Here is a 24,567-nt window from a genome sequence, read left to right as displayed (position 1 = left end):
AGAGGTAGCTGCCTAAAAGGAAATCGGGGGGCTATTCCTAGAACAAAGTGAAAATTGATTGTGAGAGGGAAAACAACAGCTATTCCCTACAATAGGGTAGCGGGAGGGTGAAGAGGTTCTCTGAGGGCTCTTTTGAGACTGAACCAAAACTTGTCTACAGACCAGGCTTGCTTTCCAAGCCAGGATATGATAGCAAGAGAGGTGGACGGGGCAACCGTCTTTTTAGTATCTGGGATCTCAATTCCTTTTTCCCCCCCTAAAATCCATATTTCTTAGATTTATCTCTTTCTAGAATACTCTTTTCCACGTTTCCACCTGCCTGCTGTCCTTGCAGTGTGGACCTACTGTTGTATGATTCATAGGCCTCGTGCACGCTTGCTTTACTTCTTAGGGAAGGAGAGAGACTTAGAGGCAGACAGGGAAGGGGGAGTCTGAGATAGTATTCACCATTTGTCCTTACACCTGGCGGATGGTTTTCTGTGTTTCCATGTGAACATGTGTTTACGAGAAATATTGCTCATGAAATAGTGTCTCATTATACTATGTGGGAGAACATTTTAGAAGAAAATAAAATGATCTGCCCATCAAATATAGTAATAACCCAAGGCAGATAAGTGTTTGGGCTTAAGGGAAAGAACAGGTGTGTAAATAGATAACTGGACAAAACCACGTTGGAGAGATGAGGTGCATGAGGGCTACTCCCGACTGGATGTCCTTATCACGTTGGAGTATTTACTATTCCTAGAACACGCTGTACAATTTCACCCTCTGTGCATATTCACACTCCTGCCCCACGAAACCTGTCAACTACCCCACAGACTCTAGCAATTGACGATGACTTTCCTTCAGGGCTCCGTGAAAACTCCTCCTCGAAGTCTGTCCTTTTCCATTTGAAGTGCTATTTCCTTTGTGCTCTGGCAGCCAGCAATTTGCTTCTGCCTCTACTTGCGGCGCTTATTTCATTTTCCCTTGGGTAATGTTTAGCTGTTTACATGCATGTCTGCACCACTAGATTATAGGCTTCTCGATTACAGGTACATTATCTTATATTTCTTTACTGTGTGACACCTAATGCAGTGACTCCTCGTACTGGCCCACTCAATACGTGTTTGCTGAATGAATGAGTGTAATGGATCAGTTTGTCCTTTGGATTCATCCGTGGAAAAGTCTGAATGAAGCACGGAGGCTGTATCTTGTCCGAGTTTATATATCTAGAGAGGGAGATGGAAGCCACTTGAAATGATGAAACTAGTCTTTTTTTTTTTAAACTAGTCTTATTTTGATTCAAATAACATTTTTGATATTTTCAATGCATGTATCCTTTCTGCTTTAGCACATTTAAAAATACATGATTTGGCTTTGTTTCTACGTGGGTTTTTTTTTTTCCTGGTGCATGTGTGTGTGGTCTACCCTCTTAATAAATTTTTAAATGTATCATACAGTAATGTTGACTATAAGCACTAAAGTTGTATAGCATATCTCTGGAACTTATTCATCTTGCATAACTGAAACTTTATACTCACTAGAGAATAATTCTCCAATGTCCTTTCCCTTCATCCCTGGTAACCACCATTCTACCCTCTGTTTTTGTGAATTTGCCAATTTTAGATACCTAATATATATGAGACCGTGCAGTATTTGTTCTTTTATAATTGGGTTATTCTGAAACTTTGAATCTCAAACTGGAGGACAGTATGCTGTCCTCCATATGTGGCATATGGCAGGATTTCTTTCCTTTTTAAGGCTGAGTAATATTTCATCATATGTATGTTTCCTTTTTCCATTTATCCATCAATGAACATTTAAGTTGTTCCCATATCTTGGCTATTGTGAATAATGTTACAATGATCATGGCAGTGCAGATACCTCTTCAAGATCCCGATTTCAATTCTCTATACCCAGGAGTGGGTTTGCTGGATCATATGAAATTTTTAATATTTTAAGGAAACCCAATGCTATTTTCCATAGTAGCTGTATCACTTTACATTCCCCCAGCAGTGCACAAGGGTTCTACTTTCTCCACATCCTCACCAACACTTTGTTATTATTAATAGTAGTAGTAGTACTAGTATTATTATTATTATTTTTTTTTTTAGTATTATTATTTTGAATAGCCATTCTAACATATTGAGGTGATTTTCAAGAACCCCCCCCCCCCCCAATTTGTTTACTTTTGTGACTGAGGGATCCTCCCACTCAAACACAAACACAGGCACTCACTCTCATCACTATTGTCAAATAAATATGGTACAGCAAATGAAGTCAGTTCCTGGTTTGTGGTTCTGGACTATGACTGATGGAGGTATCTGGATCAGAGTCCAAATTTAATAGCTCCTGTGCTCCTTGTAGTTCTGTATTATACTTTTTAAATTCATATGTATATAAATGGGTGAGAGATTTAACTACACGTTTTAAAGTGCTTTATTCTTTCCTAAAGGATCCAATTTCTCCTCCTTCCCCTTTCTGTTCCTCAGAACCTTCTTCCCCATCCTCCTTGTTCTTCTGCACTGCCATTGTCTTTGTCATCTTCCTAATCTTTGTCTCTTCTCTTTCCTCTCCTCCTCATTATTGAGGAATCTGACAGCTTGGTGTAGGTTCTTTTGTCCTTTACACTGAAATTGAAAGGTCCCTAGCAACTAGAAACTGAAGTTCTTTAGGGAAAAAGAGAATTAAAACAGAAGAGATGTATCTTGGTATCTTAGTTCTTCAAAATAAATAACCGTGAGGACCAAATGCTAAATATGGAAAAGTTGTCTGATGTATGTCCTATTGATAGTGTGATGGTTATTTTTATGTGTCAATATGACTAGGCTATAGAATCCAGTTTTTACATCAAAACTCACATAGGTACCTCTGCAAAGGTGTTTTATAGATGTGGTTAACATCTACAAACTTGAGGTAAAGGCGATTACCCTCAAGGATGTGTGTGTGGGCTTCATTCCATCCACTGAAGGCCTTAAGAACAGAAACTATGGGGGTCGGAGTGCCTGGGTGGCTCAGTTGGTTAGGTGTCCGACTCTTGGTTTGGGCTCTGGTCATGATCCCATGGGTTGTGGAATCGAGTCCTGCATTGGGCTTTGCTCTCAGCAGAGGGTCTGCCTGGGGTTCTCTCCCTGCCCCTCCTCCCACTCATGTGCATGGTCTCTCTCTTCTCTCTCTCTCAAATGAATAAATGTAAAAAAAAAAAAAAAAACTCAGTCTGATCACTGAGTCAATACACATACACACACATACACACAAAAGAGCAAAAACTGAGGTTTCCCAAAGAGGAAGAAATTCTGCCTCAAGACTGCAACATTACTTCCTGTCTGAGTTTCCAGCTTGCTGTCCTGCCCTATGGATTTGTACCTGTCAGGCTCTATAATCACATGAGCTACATCCTTAAAATAAATCTCTTTTTACATATATCTTATTCATTTTGTTTCTCTGGAGAATCCTGACTGCCTGACTGATACCAATAGGAAAACTTATTACAGTAAATAAATGATAAAAACTATGATTCCTGGAATCTCCATAAGCAAGTCACTTTAACGATGCTTTATTTGGTATTTAACAGGCTGTATATTTAACTGGCTGTGACTACAAATAACTAGAAGGAGAGCAGACTGTACATACGTTGTTCAAATAGGTGATGACTACCATAGCAGTTACCTGCTGGCATGCCATAGTAGCTGATAAAGTCTAAATAAGGAGGAACTGTTTTGGAGTAGATTATACTCCTCTTAAGGGTAATGTATATAATAAATACGATTTTGATATGCTAAGAGAATTCAGTAAGTATAGCCACATAAAGTATATTCAGAAGAAAATTCTTAATTTGTAGGGTATTATGGTCAGAGATTTAATGTTTAGTTGTGACTTAAAGCATATTTTTTTTTTTTTACCATCGTAGAAATAATGTTAGCTTCTGGGCACAAACATAAAAATTTATTATATAACATGCCAAAAATATTACTGTGTGAATACTGTTTTAGAAATTAAGCTTTCTATGTAATTATATTTGTAATGGGAAAACTCAATGTTCTACTGGAAATCTGTCTTTTCTAACTGCTGTTTTAGTAGCAGGATCTGGGAATTAATCTCTTGACTGACCTGGCAGGCAAAGAAAGAAAGAATTTTCCCAGTTCAGATCACTAATGTTGGAGTCTGGGTCAGAGACCTCAGCATTTTGATTGAATATTTAAAATTTATTTACACGATCAGTACACAAATATTAATTAATTATAGGGCACATATTTTATGCCAAACACTTTGCAAGACACTAAAGTTATAAAGATGAAGATGTCTTGAGGTTTTTCCATGGGTTCAGACACACTGCCACCCTGTCTCTCAAAGAAATAGGACATAACATGGTAAGTACCATGGAGGAGATAGAGGTAAGGTACAATGCAGGTATAGCAGCAAGAGCTCTTTGAACCAGCCTGACTGGAGAGTAGAGCTGCACTAAAGACAGAGGTACAGACTGGATTTTGAAGGATCTTACAAGCCACATAGAGGAGTTAAGATTTTAACCTAATAAGAAACTATGTTTTGCTTATTCAATACTCTTGCTTCTTCAGAGACTAATATCTTCTCTGGAGGAATTGCTTTTTTTGCAGATTTAGCCATGGGCTTTGAAGGGTGGAAGGGTGGACCGCTATTACAGTTGGAGAAATCATTGTTCCAGCTCCTCCATTACAATGACTTCTCCAAGGATGGGCTCATGATCCTCACTGAGTTGGTCAGAATACTTCTGTGGATTTTGCTACCTATAGGTTGAGCATGGGCGTTTCTTTTCTACGTCAAAGATCATTAAGGTATGAGTCAGGATTGTTAGCCACTAATTTGCTGCTTTCTGGAGAAGCTGGTCTGGGAGAGTGAAGTAACCTACAGTGAGAAATGGAAATAAGAGAGAAAAATAATTTATTTACAGTGCTTGAGAGTTTTCTTTTGGGTGTCAACAGACAAACTCTATCCTCCTTTTCTATGTTTTGTGTGTTTTTTTTTTAACATGAGCCAATTGGCATGTGTACATTTTTAAATTTAAGCTAATTTGAATTGGATTTATGCAACTGAAGAATTTTGATTAATACTAATAACTGGAAGAATCAGAGACACGATCGTTGAATATAACAAGAGGTCATTTTGTCACCAGTGGGAGAATGGAATGAAAAAGAAATAGAAGAGGCAGGGAGACCAGATAGTCCACTGCTTCCCAAAGTGTGAATGAATGGGTCACTGGGATTGGAATTGCCTGCAAAGGATAAAGTCATTTGTTAATAGTGAAGATTCTAGGCAACTGAACAGTATTTCTGAGCAAGGGAATGAAAATCTGCATGCACATCAAGTGATCGTTTTGTAAACAAATTTTTAGAATTATTCAGTTTGGAAGTTATTATAAATGTGAAGGTAAGAGTTGACATCCTAGATTTGGGGGAGACGTAATGGAGATTAGAGAGAGAGAGAGAGAAGAGAGATTGAGATTTGGTTGGTAAAAATGCACAGAACTTGATAGTTGTGTGGCAGGGTGTGAGGTGCATCTAGAATGATTCTCTCAGGTATTTGGTTACTTAGTATATCTTTGCATTATCATTCTGGTAAATGGGAACCTAGAATAAAAGAGTGGGTATAAGAGGATGGATGAGGAAATTGGGGCTTTGATTATTAGTTTAAAGTGTTTATAAAGCAACACAATAGAAATTTACAGTGGAGCTAACTGTATAGGCCTGTAGTTTAGAGGAGCAATATGAATTAGAAAGATAGATTTAATGGTTATCAGGGAAGAAGAGGAAGTTGACTCTATTGGCAGGACTAAGATTTCCCAACGAGAAAACAAATCAGGAGAGAAAGTCTGGGGTGGAGCCAAGACCTGGGGACCACTGCTCTTTAAGATAATATGACCAGAGAGTTGGCTGTTGAATTATTTTTTTTTCAGAGATAGAAGACTTATGACTAGCTGATAAGTTCATGATATAGTCTTAAAAGAGAGCTATTGAAAAGGAGTGAAGGTAATAGCAGTTGAGCAGGTCAAGAGATTATGAGGCTCTCCTTTGGTATTAGCGTTCCTCTGGATAAAAACTGGAAGTCATCTGAGTGATCTAGATGCTAACATCTGCAGCGAATGTGCAATGATTTTGAAGTGACACATTGGAAAGGGGAGAAATTAGAGTGTATGATAGTATGGGAATCAAAGGAGAAATATTTTCTTTTCACACTGGGGTGGGATGAATTAATTGATTTGGAAGTACCCGCAGGCAGCCAAGAAGATACAAATGCCATTTTCTCTCCTTGGTGTATAAAACTCATAAGCACACGGGCAGCTTCCATTCAGAGGAGTTGTAAGACAAGCCTTATCCTAAGAGAAGGCTTTTGTTTTTATGTAAGCATAAGGATGAGAAGAACACCCTGTAAAGCAACCAAGAAGTAGAGGAGTATTTGTCATGGAACTGGGAACTCCAGAATTGGAAAGAATTAAGAGGAAGGTCAGCTATGAGATAATGAGAGGGAGATGGAGAAGGGAAGGAATGTTCTGTAAACAGGTTCAGAACCACATGGAGATGAGCAAACAGAAGAAAAATGATCAGGGAGGTGTAAGATAAAATATCTAATTCATGAGTTAAGGAGAGAATACACATGTACACAAAGACACAATGTCATTCAAGTCCCTATATAAAATTGTGCCAAAATATTTTGTATATAAAATAGAGTTCAGAGGAGACATAGAATATGCTGAGAAGTGGCAGTGGAAGGATCTTGGGATAGAATGGGACGTGTATCAATAGGATTAATTTATAGGAAACACTGAAAAGTGCAAAGTGTAATGTAGTACCATAAGGTGGTATAGTCAGGGCTATGATCTAGAAATTTCCTAGATTTTTTAACAAACTTTTTACATCAGTATTTTTTTGAAATTTTGCATGTCTGCGTACCTACTCTCAGTTAACTAAATCAGGCTCTCTGATAGTAAATCCTGGGGACTTCTGATTTTTTTTTTTATAGCTCTCCTTCTACAATATATTTTATGATATATTTGAAATAAATAATACTATATAATTACACAAAATATAGAATATATATTTAAATAATATATATCTACTTTATTATTGATATTATAGTTCAACTTAGATGGCAATAAACATGTATGTGACTGGCCAAAAAGAAAGATTATGATGAATAAGTCTCATGATTAAGGTTAAGGATGGTTAGAAAATCATGGGAAGTGCTTAATTCCAGAATTTTACTTTGGAGGCAGTGAAATACAGTAAATTATTTTAAGCAAGTAATGATTCTACAAATGATGTATTTTAAGGGAATTATTATGGTTTCTGTAAATAATATTCACCAATAAACTTCCAGTGACTTAGAGTTATTCTACTCATGTGTTTGGAATCAATATATTTAGAACAACATGACTTTAAACCAAGTTTATTCAAAATTTTGGTAGAAATGAAAACTAATCTGTAATCCTCTAAGTATTATGTTTGTCTGATGTTGAAAATCAAACATACATTGTTATTATGATTTTAATGCACAGTTATATTTTATATGGTAAGAAATTTATTTAAGTGGAAAATCATTAGTTTTTACTGTACTATTGATTTTCAGTTTATGTAATGAATTAAAAATTACTGATTTTTAAACTCAGAAACAAAACTTATATACCAGTGCTTTTTATTTACTAAAAAAATGATCATCTTTAGCTTTGTTCTTTGGACTAATGAATTCTCTGGTGGAAGTTAAAAATCCTAATTTGGTGAATTAAAAACAGTCTATTTTTCATTACTCTGGGGCATACAGAGTGACTTATTTTATGATTTCTGAAGTTGCATATCTTTTCTGATCTTCCCTAAAGCAAAAATTGTGTGCCACCTTTGCAAAGTTTTCCTTACATTTGGATCTGTCTCTGAAGTGACTTTTAAGAACTATCTAATTCTGATCAAGAATTCTGTTTCTCTCTGAAAAACTCCCTTCTGTATCTGATTTTGGATGACATGATGGTGATTACCTTTGTTCCTACTTAGATATGTTGAGATTGCCTCCAGGCTTTGAAGTTCTGAGAGGTAAAGAAAAGATGAAATACAAATACGTATGTGCTGTTTTCATATGGAAATGATATTCTGAATGAGAAATAACTTTTTTGTTGGCATGCACTGGGTCTTATAGAATAAATTAAGAGGCACTTGGAAGACAGGCTGCATGTGTTTTCTTATAACTACACTAAGATACACTATTGAGTAAATAAAGACCAAACCTTCCAGGATTTTAAAGGATAATTGAAATTTTCATTAAATTTTAGCACTTAAGAACTTGAAGATTTTAGGTTTATTTCTATGTTTGAAGCACATCCATTTCATTCTTAACTTCCAATTTCTTTAGTAAGTAGTTTTATACTTTATCCTTTCTGATTATTAAAGCTGCATGTTTTCATGGCAAAAAAAAAAAAAAGTGATATAGAAGGGTATAGTGACACTTTCTTGTTACCTCTCCACTCACACTTAATCACTATTCACCTTTTAGTATATATCCTTTCAGACTTTCCTGTCCCTATGAAATGCAGTCTGTAATGCCTCATTCTGTGGGTATCTTTGGTGGCCCTGTTTGGGTTTTCCTGTTTCTCTTTTTGTTGAGCGTTCTCTTTTAATGTGCTTTTCTCCATTCTATCTATAAGGGCCTCCCTATTTATCTCTTATTTTGGCTTCCCTGCCTTTCATCTTTTCTATCACACTTTTGCTGTTTTTCACATTCTCTGTATTCATATTCATATATATGGAATATGTGAGTATATATATATGTGCAAGTGTGTGTATTTATACATATACTTATATCAAAATAAGACCATTATACACATGCTGCCTTGTAATTTAAAAAAAAAAAACTTTATAACAATCAATATAGATCCAAAGCTCCATTTTTATTTATTTTTATTTTTTAAATTTATTTTTATTTTTTATTTTTTTTAAAGATTTTATTTATTTATTCATAAGAGACACACACAGAGAGAGAGAGAGAGAGTGGCAGAGGGAGAAGCAGGCTCCATGCAGGAAGCCGGATGTGGGACTCCACCCCGGGACTCTGGAATCATGCCCTGAGGTGAAGGCAAACACTCAACCTCTGAGCCACCGAGGGATCCCCAAAGCTCCATTTTTAATGACTGAGTGGTGTTCTATGGTATAGTGTGGTATAGATTTAATCTATTCACTGAATCCTTTTAAACAATTTTTTTTGGACATTTAGGTTGTTTCCAGTTTTTTGATTACTGTATTTAGTCCTTTCATTGCACAGTTTTATGTATTTATTCAAAACATGTATTTATTATGTATTTATTCACTTCTTAGTAATTGAAATAAGTTATTACTATTACTAATAACACTTACTGTAAACATCCTTAATCCAATGTTCTAAATTATATAAACTTAGAAATTCACTATTAAGCTAAGCTCAAAGTAGTTTTTATGAGACTTCTTGGGAAAGATCGGTTTTCTTTAAATAATAAGATTTTTTTTCAGGATTTTATTTATTTATTTATTTCATTCATTCATTCATTCATTCATTCATTCATTCATTCATGAGAGACACACACCGAGAGAGGCAGAGACATAAGCAGAGGGAGAAACAGACTCCCTGCGGGGAGTCCGAAGTGGGACTTGATTCCAGGACCCTAGGATCAGATCTTGGGCTGAAGCAGAAGTTCAACCACTGAGCTACCCAGGCATCCCTAAAAAATAACATATTTTAAGACGTTACTAGCAACTATTGGTGGGATGTGGCTTTTTGTTGTTTTTGGACATTTCTAACAGTGAATTGGCTGATGAATATATTCTGAGCTGTCTTCTTTATGACTAACAGGCTCAGTGTCTAGAGAAAGGCAATTAGGGTTATGGCTGTTGTTTAGGATCCAAAGAGCAGAATTAAGCAGTACAGTCACATAAGGAAGGAGACTTACCACCTTGCCCAAAACAGTCAGATCAATCATATTCTTTTCTCGCAACAGCAGGCCCTCCTTTTAAGTTTTGGCTCCCCATTCTTTAGTTCTTTGTCTAAATAAGCTCTAAGCTGCTTGAGATAGGAGCCTTGTTTTCACTGTGTTGTTTTGTAAAATGCCATATGCACACATGACATTTTGTAGATAATAAAAACAGCAATGATTATAGGCTGTTGGTAGTCCTCTGTTGATATCCCTGCTGGTAACAATACACTAAGATATCACTTGACATTCTATTGAGTTAACAGAAACTGTTGTGTTGATTTTTACTGCTGTTAAGAGCAGAGAGAGTATTGATTTTAATCAGAAGGAACAGGGAGAAATTGCTTTGACATGTGTTTTTTACTTGATCTTTGAGAATGTTATGAAAAAATAAGAAGAGTAAATAATAATCTATGCGGAGTTCTTTCAAAAGGGCTGAAAGGTTGTTTGAAAGTAGTGACCCCAGGGTAGAGATTTAGTTTGGGAAATGAAATATTTAATCAGCCATCTCAAAGTAATTTCTTGCATGACTGTTAAAAGCCTTTCATTGGAATATGAAATAATTGTATTTTTAGTCAACCTGTGATTGAAATATTGAAAAAGTGGTTTAATTTGTTCATCACTTTAATATTTATATATTTATTCATTCAACAAATAATAATCACCTGCAGTAGGCTGGTGATGTCCTAATCTCTGGAGGGTACACTAAGGAACAAAGCAAATAAAATGGGAGTCTTAATGGAGTTTCCATTCTGGAGGAGAAATATTCACAATTAAAAAATGTTATATAATATGTCAAGGGGCAATAAGTACTATAGAGGGAAACATAGAGCAGGTTAATAGAAGATAATAAAAGATGATGGAGGCAATAAAAGACACCAGTGTATGTGGATTGATAGTAGACATTTTACATGTCATAGTTAGGGATAGTGACTCTGGAGAACTGAAGAAGCTTTGAGTCAGCCATGTAAGTATCTGTTGAAAGAATACTCCAGGCAGAAGGAAGAGCAAGAACAAATGTCCTGAGGCAGGAGTATGTTCAAGAGACTGCCAGGAAGTCTATGTGGCTGGAAGAATAGCAGATATCACCAAGGAAGGTGTCAGATTTAGATTTTATAAAGCCTTGAAAGCCATTATATGACTTTGACTCTTATCTAAGTGAGATGGGAAGCCAGTAGACAGTCATAAGACAAAAGTGACCAGATCTTACTTTCACTGAAAGGGAAAAGTCTGGATGCTATAAGAATACCTACACAGGTGGTCAACTGGAGAAACACTAGAGTGGACTAGTTGAAATCCAAGCAATGGGAGATAGTGGTCTGGATCTGGGTGATAAAAATAGAGCATGTGAAAAATGATTAAATTTTTGCCATAGTTTGGAGATGGAGCTGACAGTTTCCTGATGGATTCCATGTTGAGTGTGAAGTAAAGCAAGCAAAGATGTCAAGTCTGGATGTTGGAGAGTTTAGTGTTTAGTTTCTAGTTCTATGAGAGGTCATGACTGCACATGTAAATTTGGCAGTCATCAGCATAAAATTGACATTTAATTCCATTAAAGACAAGAAAGCCGGAAGAGACCATTTCTGGAATAAGTTTAGATAGAGAAGTTCTGAGAGCTGAGGGTTAGGGGTTGGAGGATCAGTAGTGAAGACTGAGAGGTGAAATAGTGGCATGTAAGCAGAAACAAAAGAGTAATGTTTCAGAGGCTGAGTGAAGTAACTGCTTCTGGAAGGGGGGAGGAATGCCCCGAGTCGGAAGCTATGGAGAGGCCTAGTAAAATAAGGCCTGAGTTGGTAGCTGGGAGTTATTGGCCATCTTGTGAGTTGTTCAGAGGAATAATAGAGGCAGAGTCTGCAGTGAGAATAAGAAAATAAAAAAAAAAATAGTATAGGTAATTATTGAGTTTTGCTATAAGCAGAGTGGGATTGTTCAGTGAATGGCCAGACAACACACATGCCAGGCCTACTGGAACAGTGTTTGTTTGGGGAAAACTCAGAGGGGCAGGATCAGTATCAGAAGCTTGAGCCTCCACTGTCCTGTGCATTTAGGGCAATACATAGAGAGCTAGTAGGTTTGAGTGTCAGATTCCTGAAGAGCTACTTTGATATGAGGCTGTGGGGCTTTATAGCTGCCACCAGCTCCTCTCCTGATGTTATCTGGGACTATAGTGATACTTTGATTCTAGCCTGATTCCTTCAGTCCCTGCCCTACCAGCTCACAGGGCAAGGGTTCAGGTTTCTGGTTGACCGTGATTGATTACAGTAAGTACAAAATCCCCAGTTTCCATGGGAGCTCTGTAAAACAGTGAATTCTTTTCTGGGAGCCCAGACTAAGAGATTAGTCTTGGCAAGGTAAACCTTATCTCTTAGGTCACCAGAGAGGCAGTAGATGGGTATGGGAAGGTTTTTCCTTAACTTCTTTCCCTCTCCTCTCCCTTCCCCTCCCCACCTTTCCTCCTTTTTTTTGCTTCCTTTCCTTTGATGTGCAATATTGCAGATTTTATATGCTCATAGGAATAATCTTCTAGAAAGGATAAACCATTGAGAATGTAGGAGAAATAGTCACTGGAATGATTTCAGTTGAGAAGATAAGAGGATTAAGATTCAGTAATAGTGAAGGGTTTGGCCTTTTTGAGGAGAATAGATAGCTCATTCCTGTTAGAGAAGACAGGGTTTATAAGCATAAATATGCTTATGTTGGGGTCAAAACTAGTGGCCATTCTCTTAGGATTGCATCTAATTTCTTAGTGAAACAGACATTTGCATTAAGAGCAAGGAGACAGAAGCAGGTCTTGGAGTGATTCTAACAATGTGTGATTAACAATTTTATTTTCCCAATGAAAACACATTTTATTAATTACATGCTCTGAAAAAAGAAACTACTTTCCCTCTCTTGTGGAGGATTGCATTTTGTGGATTTCTGGTAGACAGTCTTGGCTAAATCCCTTTAGCTTTTGGTCAAAAGCTTATTTTCATGGGGTATGTTCTATATGAAAACAACCTCATTTTTATGGTGTTTTGTGATTTGAGTCATGTTAGATGGATTCTGTAAACATAACACAGAAATAAGCAAAATGTACTTGTGCTTATATGGCATGTATGTAGAAGAACCTGTACTTAGCATACAAATATGTTTAAAATTCAGTAACCTTCATGTGGCTCATAGCAGGCAAAAGCATGACATTTGAAATTGTGTCTTCATTGCCTTCTGAGGGCATAGAATGATTGACACATTCTAACCTATTTATAACTGTGAGACTGAACCAGTTATTCACATAAATTCTCTTCCCCCCTACATTTGGAGTTTAGATAATTGGATTAAATTATAGCAAAATAAGTTAGAACTGCTATGATTATACTCTCTTGGTGGATGGGGAGACTGGCTATTCTGGAAAAATGCATTTATTTTATATGTGTCATTATTATGTATGATTCTTGAAAAAGCAAGCAAAACTCTTCTATTTCAAAATAAATAAAATAATAGATAATAACTGGATTCCATAATCCTCGACTTTAATATGGAGTTAAGGTTGCACTAAATGACTCCTATACACCCTTCAATTACAAAATTTTATGATCTCTCAAAATTGTTTTAGCATGTGAGCCATTCGTAGCTGAGTAAGTTATTAACTTAGATGATGCCATATACTAGTAGTATTCCAACACCTCTGGTTGTTGCTTCTGAGATAGCATTTCCTTAGTTCCCTTTGAGATGATTTTGCCTTTTTACTTCAAGTTGTTAAGATAGCTCAGATAGAAATGGGGGAATTATTTCAAACCTCATATCTTAATAGCAGGAGTTTGGAGGCAAAATTTCCACAGAATTTGTCAAAAACGCAAATTTCCAGGACCCATCTTTTAAGCTTCTGAAATAATGATTTGAAACTAGGCTTATAAATCTGCATTAAAAAAAAAAAAAAGAAATATGCATTTTAGTAATTACTACTCAGGTAGTTCTGAGGCGGTTGGCCAATCCCCACTTTGGAACATGGCCCAAGTTAACATATAGAATTTATGTAGTTTTTTTCATTAGTGTGATTTAGTGACACTGGACATGAGGACTAACTGCCATGATGCTTAGCTAAAAGTCAAAAGATGATGAAAATTAGCAAAGTTAATAGAAAGTAAAGGGCTATGTGGCCGGGTGACTCTTACCTGATAATTTTTGGGGTTGTCATGATGTTGGAAATAAACTGAACCTGGGAGAAGTTTGTAAAATATTGTAATGGGAGAAAGTATCTTAACTAAATTTCATTCAAATATTTAACCCTTGGAGTGGGTTGGGAGACACTCACACATTGAGTTCTGGAAGTAATACCTCATGTGTGTAAAAAAAAAAAAAAAACAACAACAAATCTCAGGTATTTTATAAACTGGATCAGCTTTATCCTCTGTTCGTGTTTCTGGAACTACAAAGCAACAGTTTCTGAAAATATGATCCTTGAATCTGTAACATAATCTATTATCCATTCATCCTTGGACTCTCTCTTGAGCCCAGAAAGCTGTCATGTTGGAAGTTAGCACAGATGAAGAACCCTGCTGAACTATACTGGTAAATTTCACTCTTCCTACCCCTCCTCCTTTTTTAATCTGGTAGTTTGTTCATATCTGGAACTTGGATATGTGTTCTCTAGCCCAGGGAAAAGCTTCTTCCATATTTTGCCTTTAAAAATTGTGTTTACATTTTCAAAAATGACAAACTCCATAAAAGTGAAGAATGGTGACAAATGTTTATTTTACAAACCCTTAATTTTTCAACTGTAATTGGCAATATTAGCATTGCAACCAATATTTTAAAGAATTATTCTCTGTTTCCTTTGCTTCAAGTGTACTTCTCATTTCTTCCTGGGTGTGAAATCCTACCAGCTCTTTGAAGTTTAATTAACTTACTTTCTCTGGAAGTTTCCCCTGATCACCACTCTTAGCCTTCCTATCCTCCTCAAATGAATTGCCTCTTCCTCTGAGTTTTCATAACAATTTGATCATGATACTTATCAACTTGTAAGCTCCATAAGTAGCATGACCATATGTCTTGATTTGCTTGGGTCAGCTTTTCTGGCATAAGTATTAGCAGAGCCCCTTTCATTAGAAGTGTCCCAGTTTGGATAATAGATAATATCTCCATCCCATAGTGAAAGGGCTTTTTATTTCTAGTACTTAGCCTGTTGTCTGAGTCTGAATTGATTTTATCATTTAATGGCTATCAGGATTGTTAGAGGTCTGGAAGAAGCCTTTGGTATTTTATAGGTATTATTAATTATATCTATTATTTATAGGTATTAATGTTCAAAGACAGCTGAAGTGGGAGCCCATGAAAGCCATTAGGTACTCCAAAAAAGGTAGAGATAACTTGGTCCAGACTTTTTGAGGAATTGGCTGTACCTAAGTCCATGGTATCTGACTGCTGATCCAGAGGAATGTCCAAAGGAGAGGGAATGCCCTCAAAGATGCTTTTATTGTTTCATGTAAAAAAATAATAGTGTCTAGGTAGTAAGTTAAATATATTTATTGGGTTGTTCCTTATTTTAAAGTTATGCCTAGTGTTAGACTATTGTTTGTAAGGTAAGATTTTCTTCCTTTTTTGAATTGGTGGTAATTGAAAAGGTCTTTATCTTTCCTTATCAAAATAAGAAGTTGGCAACTCCCAAGTCCAAACATTGGCTAAGAAAATGGGCTGGGAATGGAAGGTGCTATCTGGACTCACAAGGTAAGAAAAATGGAAGGGCAAAAACTTTTCAATGTAGAAAGACCTGTCACCTTTCCTGTCCACTTCTAAAAAATCAGAGGGATAGTATCTGTTTTGTTCATTGGTTTATCCTTGGGTCTTACACAGCCTACTACACAGTAAGTATTCAATAATTATTTGTTATATGCATAAGTTAATGGGCTCCATGAATAAATTACTCTACTGAAAACATCTGAAGTGACCAACTTGGCAAACAGTTGGGTTAGTTGTGCCCTATTGGGTATGCAGCCTTCACTGTGAGTAGGGATCCATGACTCCCAGTTATTCGTTCTTGCCTTGGTTCTCTCACTCAAAGTTTTAGCAAAGAGTTCCATTTTTATGTATGTAGATTATTGTAATGGTCTCCTTCTTGTTTTTAATTTTTTTAAAACATTGTGGCAAAATTAACATAAGATTTACCACCTTCACCATTTTTAATGGCGCAGTTCAAGGGCGTTCAGCTCATTTACACTGTTGTGCTACCGTCACCACCATCTATCCACAGAACTCTTTTCACCTTGCAAAGTGAAAATTCTATAGCTATTAAACAATTGCTTCTTATTCCCTCTTCCTCCAGCTCTGGCAACCATCATTTCCACTTTTTGTCTTTGTGAATTTGACTATTCTAGGTACTTCATGTAAGTGTAATCATACAACATTTGTCCTTTGTGACTGACATATTTCACTTAGCGTCATGTCCTCAAGGTTCATTCATGTTGTAGCATATTTCAGAACCTCCTTCTTTTTTAAGGCTGAATAATATACCCTAAATATATAGATATATACCCTACATACCCCAAAATGGAATCACTGGATTATATGACAATTTTATTTGTAATCTTTTGAGGAATCACCATACTGTTTTCCATAGCAGCTGCAAACGATGCAATTTTACATTTCTACCAATAATGCATAAGCGCTCTGATTTCTCCACTTACTTGCCAATAACTGCCATTTTCTGTTGTTTTTGGTAGTAGCCATCATGAGTGTGATGTAATGATCTCTTACCTGCCTTCTTTGTTGCCCTGATCTTTCTGTTCTGATCCATCCTTTTCACTATAGCTAGAGCATTTTTTCTTACCTTATAAATCTGACCATATCAAATCTATTGACTCCTGATTTCTCTTGTTTTGAATTCTAAGTTTCTTCACATGCTAACTTCTCAGGTCTCATTTCTATCCACTCTGTACTCTAGTCATAATGATGTATTTGCTCTTCTTTATGTTCACTGTTTGCTTTCATGTCCCTATGACTTTATACTAGTGATTTCTTCAGCTTGAAGTGCTTGTACCTTTTCCCTCATTGATTTTCCATTTGTACTATTACTTTTCCATGATTTTTTTCTTTACATGTATATTGAACAGCTCACTTTAAAAAATTTAGTTCTCATTCCAAACAAAAAAATCCATGAAATAATGGGCTTAATAACCTGATCATGTTAATTCTTAACACATCTTGATATATTATATAGCACAGAAATTAATCTTGAACACCACCAGTGCTGTATGTACTACATTTTGTGAGAAACTGTGTGAATGCATCTTCCCTCTCTATCTGACCAGCTCCAACTCCCCCTTAGGTAAGTAGTATAGTGAATCATGGTGTTGGCTCTGTATTTAGAGGAGTGGGTCCAAATCCTGACCTACTGCTTACAAATTGTGGGATGTTGAACATGTTATTAACCTCTGTGAGCTCCAGTTTCCTCTTTTGTACAAAGGGGATGATGATAGTTTTTACCTGGAGACTTCGTGTGAGGAGTTATTAGGGTAATGCTTGCGGAACTCAAGATTATCTTAGTGTTCTGGCTCTCCTTTTTTTCCTTCATGTCGTTAAAAGATGATCAATGTTTGCTTCTGTAAATTCATTCAAAGTTATTTCATTATGAAATTGACAAAAACAAAAGTAAAGTTGAATCAATTCAGGATATGCTTTTATAATAAATTTATTTTTTATTGGTGTTCAATTTGCCAACATACAGAATAACACCCAGTGCTCATCCCGTCAAGTGCTTTTGTGATTATTCCAATATAAGGTTAGTAATTATAGTCATTTAAACTTGACTTTTCTGAGTCCCTAAAGTAATATTTCAGAGCCAAATGGGAGGTCAAGTTGACCTTTAGGATGTTTTTTCCTACCTGTTTCAGTCACCATTTACAAGATTAGTCAATGTAACTCTAAGTTAAATACAGGCCGAAGGTTGTGAAGCCAAGTCTTCAACCACTGCCTCTTTCTCTGCAATCCCAAAGGCTTCAAAGAAAACCACATAACACTGAGTATTTACTTCAATCTCTACTAGTGAAAGAACACAGGAACAGTTGGAGAAATTGGTTCTATCTCTCAGCCTTATTCTTTTCTTAGTCTCTTGTGTCCTGGTTAGGTTTTTCCCTATCCTCTGTCATGTTCTCAGCCAGCCTTTGTCCTTGGAACTGTCCCTTCCTTTAATCTTTTGTCCTCAAAATGAAATGAAAGTTCTTTTATTTACCCTTTCTATCAAAATCCTTTGTGCAAAGAAACTGAAAGAAGAAAAGGAAAAAAAATGAAGATAGAGGAGGAAGAAAGGGCAAACAATTGAAGAGCTGCTTGAGAGCCAGAGTTACTTCTGTAACTCTGACATTTAACTCAAGTATTGACTTTCTTGTTATATATGCAAATGGCTTTGTCTGCATTTCTGAGATGGTAACTACCTTGGATAGAAACTGTACCTCTGCCTTCCCCCCCTGGTACTGTGCAAGTACAGAGTGAACATTCCATAAGCAGTGATATCATATTTTCATCTTCAAATTTAAAGATTCTCTTTGCCATTTAAGAGATATTCAATGAAGATAATACCATTATTTCCTGCCAGATATGTTTCGGTCATAAGCAATGAATAACAACAACAACAACAACAACAATAATAATAATGATATTTACTAAGTAATTTTATTTCCATGTCAATAAAAAGGAAAGCTGGGTATGATTTTCCTTTGAAATGATCCTCTTTTGGCTTGTTATTAAAAATATAAAAAATTTTTCCTAAGTAGTTGCTTAACATATTTATGTATCCAAGACCTTTATCCTACAACTTTATAGACTTCCAACATTTAACCCACGTGAACCTGACATTTAAGATAAAGTAGGTGGTATGGCAGTGATAGTTGAAACTTCAGAGGTGTTTACTGTTTTTCAGGCATCTAGTTTCCAGTTTTTATGATCCCTTCAGAGACATTAGACCTTTTGATCCTAATATAATATTTTTTATTTAAGAAACTAATTAGACTATTTGTCAATAATGCTCATTAAATGAAAGGTCATATCTTTTGGCAGAAAATATGAATTATGGATCATGCAAGTAAATTTACTAGAGAATTCAAATTATAGTTCTAAAGAAGCTCACAAGTTTAGTTTGGCAAGTGAGTTCTTCGTACTCTTAGCTAAAATTAATCAATTCTGGCAGAAGAAGGAATGATTTCTTGTTTGCAAGAAGACTCAGATCATCATCCTTTTTCCATTGATTGATTTCTCCCTAATTTCTGTGAAAAGCTGTGTGTCAAAAGAAACTTTGTTTTCATGTTGTCATAGCAAAATCTAATAACAATTATTATTTAAAACAACCTCTATGGCAACAGAAGAGATTTAATTATATATTTCCATGAGAAATGTAATCAAATTGTATAAAATAAAATTAAGGCAAATAAATCCACTTCTGGAGTAGCTGCAAAAGGAAGCATCTTCAGCAAAAAAATATGTGAATGATCAGATGGGATATGGGGCATCTGAGGGACAGTGGACTGCCAGATATTTCCAATTATTAATTTGAATTAAAGGATTAAAATATAATGTGTATATAATTTTTATGGAGAGAAAGAAGGTCTTTTAAATATAATTTTATTTGTTGCCTGCTTTTATCCCCCTCTTTTAATAGTTCATGTACTGATCTGAATCTCTTATTTTGATCAACATTGGCTTACTCTACAGAGAACTGGAAACCTAGATTTGGAGGTGTTTGGTTAATCTCACACAGACTCAGGGACCAGGTCAGTCTTTAAGCCAAGCCTGTGTAAGGCCAGGATCTGGGCTTCATGGCAGCTACATTTGTTCGAATAGCATATGTTGGCTACAGTTGAAAGTTGGCTGTAGCAGCGTTAACAAGGTCTTTCTAAGAAGTTCTCTGTAAGATTGACAGATATTCTAGATTAGCAGCTGCCAACAGTGACTGAGGATAGGAGAGGTAATAGTCAAAACTGGTAGAGAACCAGTGGTTAGGGAAGCAGGGAGTTAGCGGGTCAGAGAGTGTCCTAATTTAGAAGCATTTCGTTGTGCTGGATGTCTCAGAGTAAAGGATTGGGATCTCCAATTCAATGCCAAATGGTTGCTGCATTTTGCAGGTATTTCTCCATCACACACTCAAACAAACCTCAATATTCCAGAACTGTGGAGTTTATTTTAAAAACCACATTAGTGCACATGGAACTTTCTCCAGAATAGACCACATATTGGGTCACAAATCGGGTCTGAACCGATACCAAAAGATTGGGATTGTCCCCTGCATATTCTCAGACCATAATGCCTTGAAATTAGAACTAAATCACAACAAGAAGTTTGGAAGGACCTCAAACACATGGAGGTTAAGGACCATCCTGCTAAAAGATGAAAGGGTCAACCAGGAAATTAAGGAAGAATTAAAAAGATTCATGGAAACTAATGAGAATGAAGATACAACCGTTCAAAATCTTTGGGATGCAGCAAAAGCAGTCCTAAGGGGGAAATACATCGCAATACAAGTATCCATTCAAAAACTGGAAAGAATTCAAATACAAAAGCTAACCTTACACATAAAGGAGCTAGAGAAAAAACAGCAAATAGATCCTACACCCAAGAGAAGAAGGGAGTTAATAAAGATTCGAGCAGAACTCAACGAAATCGAGACCAGAAGAACTGTGGAACAGATCAACAGAACCAGGAGTTGGTTCTTTGAAAGAATTAATAAGATAGATAAACCATTAGCCAGCCTTATTAAAAAGAAGAGAGAGAAGACTCAAATTAATAAAATCATGAATAAGAAAGGAGAGATCACTACCAACACCAAGGAAATACAAACGATTTTAAAAACATATTATGAACAGCTATACGCCAATAAATTAGGCAATCTAGAAGAAATGGACGCATTCCTGGAAAGCCACAAACTACCAAAACTGGAACAGGAAGAAATAGAAAACCTGAACAGGCCAATAACCAGGGAGGAAATTGAAGCAGTCATCAAAAACCTCCCAAGACACAAGAGTCCAGGGCCAGATGGCTTCCCAGGGGAATTTTATCAAACGTTTAAAGAAGAAACCATACCTATTCTCCTAAAGCTGTTTGGAAAGATAGAAAGAGATGGAGTACTTCCAAATTCGTTCTATGAGGCCAGCATCACCTTAATTCCAAAACCAGACAAAGACCCCACCAAAAAGGAGAATTACAGACCAATATCCCTGATGAACATGGATGCAAAAATTCTCAACAAGATACTGGCCAATAGGATCCAACAATACATTAAGAAAATTATTCACCATGACCAAGTAGGATTTATCCCTGGGACACAAGGCTGGTTCAACACCCGTAAAACAATCAATGTGATTCATCATATCAGCAAGAGAAAAACCAAGAACCATATGATCCTCTCATTAGATGCAGAGAAAGCATTTGACAAAATACAGCATCCATTCCTGATCAAAACTTTTCAGAGTGTAGGGATAGAGGGAACATTCCTCGACATCTTAAAAGCCATCTATGAAAAGCCCACAGCAAATATCATTCTCAATGGGGAAGCACTGGGAGCCTTTCCCCTAAGATCAGGAACAAGACAGGGATGTCCACTCTCACCACTGCTATTCAACATAGTACTGGAAGTCCTAGCCTCAGCAATCAGACAACAAAAAGACATTAAAGGCATTCAAATTGGCAAAGAAGAAGTCAAACTCTCCCTCTTTGCCGATGACATGATACTCTACATAGAAAACCCAAAAGTCTCCACCCCAAGATTGCTAGAACTCATACAGCAATTCGGTAGCGTGGCAGGATACAAAATCAATGCCCAGAAATCAGTGGCATTTCTATACACTAACAATGAGACTGAAGAAAGAGAAATTAAGGAGTCGATCCCATTTACAATTGCACCCAAAAGCATAAGATACCTAGGAATAAACCTAACCAAAGATGTAAAGGATCTATACCCTCAAAACTATAGAACACTTCTGAAAGAAATTGAGGAAGACACAAAGACATGGAAAAATATTCCATGCTCATGGATTGGCAGAATTAATATAGTGAAAATGTCAATGTTACCCAGGGCAATATACACGTTTAATGCAATCCCTATCAAAATACCATGGACTTTCTTCAGAGAGTTAGAACAAATTATTTTAAGATTTGTGTGGAATCAGAAAAGACCCCGAATAGCCAGGGGAATTTTAAAAAAGAAAACCATAGCTGGGGGCATCACAATGCCAGATTTCAGGTTGTACTACAAAGCTGTGGTCATTAAGACAGTGTGGTACTGGCACAAAAACAGACACATAGATCAGTGGAGCAGAATAGAGAACCCAGAAGTGGACCCTGAACTTTATGGTCAACTAATATTCGATAAAGGAGGAAAGACTATCCATTGGAAGAAAGACAGTCTCTTCAATAAATGGTGCTGGGAAAATTGGACATCCACATGCAGAAGAATGAAACTAGACCACTCTCTTTCACCATACACCAAGATAAACTCAAAATGGATGAAAGATCTAAATGTGAGACAAGATTCCATCAAAATCCTAGAGAAGAACACAGGCAACACCCTTTTTGAACTCGGCCACAGTAACTTCTTGCAAGATACATCCACGAAGGCAAAAGAAACAAAAGCAAAAATGAACTATTGGGACTTCATCAAGATAAGAAGCTTTTGCACAGCAAAGGATACAGTCAACAAAACTCAAAGACAACCTGCAGAATGGGAGAAGATATTTGCAAATGACATATCAGATAAAGGGCTAGTTTCCAAGATCTATAAAGAACTTATTAAACTCAACACCAAAGAAACAAACAATCCAATCATGAAATGGGCAAAAGACATGAAGAGAAATCTCACAGAGGAAGACATAGACATGGCCAACATGCATATGAGAAAATGCTCTGCATCACTTGCCATCAGGGAAATACAAATCAAAACCACAATGAGATACCACCTCACACCGGTGAGAATGGGACAAATTAACAAGGCAGGAAACAACAAATGTTGGAGAGGATGCGGAGAAAAGGGAACCCTCTTACACTGTTGGTGGGAATGTGAACTGGTGCAGCCACTCTGGAAAACTGTGTGGAGGTTCCTCAAAGAGTTAAAAATAGACCTGCCCTACGACCCAGCAATTGCACTATTGGGGATTTACCCCAAAGATACAGATGCAGTGAAACGCCGGGACACCTGCACCCCGATGTTTATAGCAGCAATGGCCACGATAGCCAAACTGTGGAAGGAGCCTCGGTGTCCAACGAAAGATGAATGGATAAAGAAGATGTGGTTTATGTATACAATGGAATATTACTCAGCTATTAGAAATGACAAATACCCACCATTTGCTTCAACGTGGATGGAACTGGAGGGTATTATGCTGAGTGAAGTAAGTCAGTCGGAGAAGGACAAACATTATATGTTCTCATTCATTTGGGGAATATAAATAATAGTGAAAGGGAATATAAGGGAAGGGAGAAGAAATGTGTGGGCAATATCAGAAAGGGAGACAGAACGTAAAGACTGCTAACTCTGGGAAACGAACTAGGGGTGGTAGAAGGGGAGAAGGGCGGGGGGTGGGAGTGAATGGGTGACGGGCACTGGGGGTTATTCTGTATGTTAGTAAATTGAACACCAATAAAAAATTAGAAAAAAAAAACAAAAAAAAAAACCCCACATTATACTATCTTGGAAAGAAACTCAAGGGAAGGGCTACAAAAGAAACATTAAGTAAGACCACTTCATGGAACAGGACACGAAAACAACTTTGAACTATCATCTATCATATTGTATGGTTCCCTGCTTCAGTCCTGAGAACTAGTTTGGCAGAAACTCCTTTAATTTCATAGAACATGGCAAACATTAATTATTCAACCTTAAAAAAATGCTTTTATGTTATACAATGTTTACAATTGCTGGTGGCTTTAAAATCAACTATGAAACTGATCTTCCTGACCCTCCAAATACACAATAGGGGAAGGAAAGTACTAGCTCTGGTATTTTCTGATGTGATGAGTGATCTGACTGATGATGATGACTTATTCTAGATTTTCAGCTGATGGGTCTTTCCACAGGGAAACCACAAGGGCTGCCAATTATATTTCAGCTTTTTCCTCTAAGTCATTTTGTAAGATTAGAACTCTCACAGCTGAAATGACAAAATTAATGACAGTGTATAATAATGTTTGGTTATAATAAATGATGCCAAATGGAATTTCTGTCATCCAGTCCAGTAGATCTGAGACTGACCATTATTCTCCAGTGAAAACTTTGAGAGTAAAAATAAAGTCATAATGAAGTACCTTGCAAAGAAGTAATAAAATCTTGGCTAAAATTTACCTTCCAATTCAGAGTCAATAATATGTTAGCTGAGTCAGAGTGTGAAGCAAAATAAAACTTCTGAGTTCTCTCCCTTTGGCTTGGCTACTTATTTGAAAAGAGCAGTAGGGAGATTAATATTGATAGAACTAATAATATATAGAAGGCACGATAGAGAACACAAAGATGAATAAGGCTTAGTACCTTTATTAGAGAGTTTCCCATTTTGGGGGAGAGATAAAACCTAAATACAAAAGACACTAATAAGGAGGAGTATGATAAATCAAATCTTTGAGAATAAGACTGAAGATCTGAAGGTCAATACAATCATGGGAAGAGGGCATAG

At 36.6% G+C, this 24,567-nt stretch overlaps 1 long non-coding RNA gene across 1 annotated transcript in view; it reads left to right on the top strand.

Annotated features, from left to right (window-relative positions):
- Nucleotides 1–24,567, top strand: part of LOC144288575 (uncharacterized) — a 271,172-nt gene that overhangs the window by 98,294 nt on the left and 148,311 nt on the right. The window lies entirely within an intron of this gene.

This window comes from Canis aureus, chromosome 18 (genome assembly GCF_053574225.1).
Source record: "Canis aureus isolate CA01 chromosome 18, VMU_Caureus_v.1.0, whole genome shotgun sequence".
Classification (NCBI taxonomy): Eukaryota; Metazoa; Chordata; class Mammalia; order Carnivora; family Canidae; genus Canis; species Canis aureus.
Note: the sequence above shows the minus strand (reverse complement) of the source record. Positions and strands in the feature narration are given on the sequence as shown.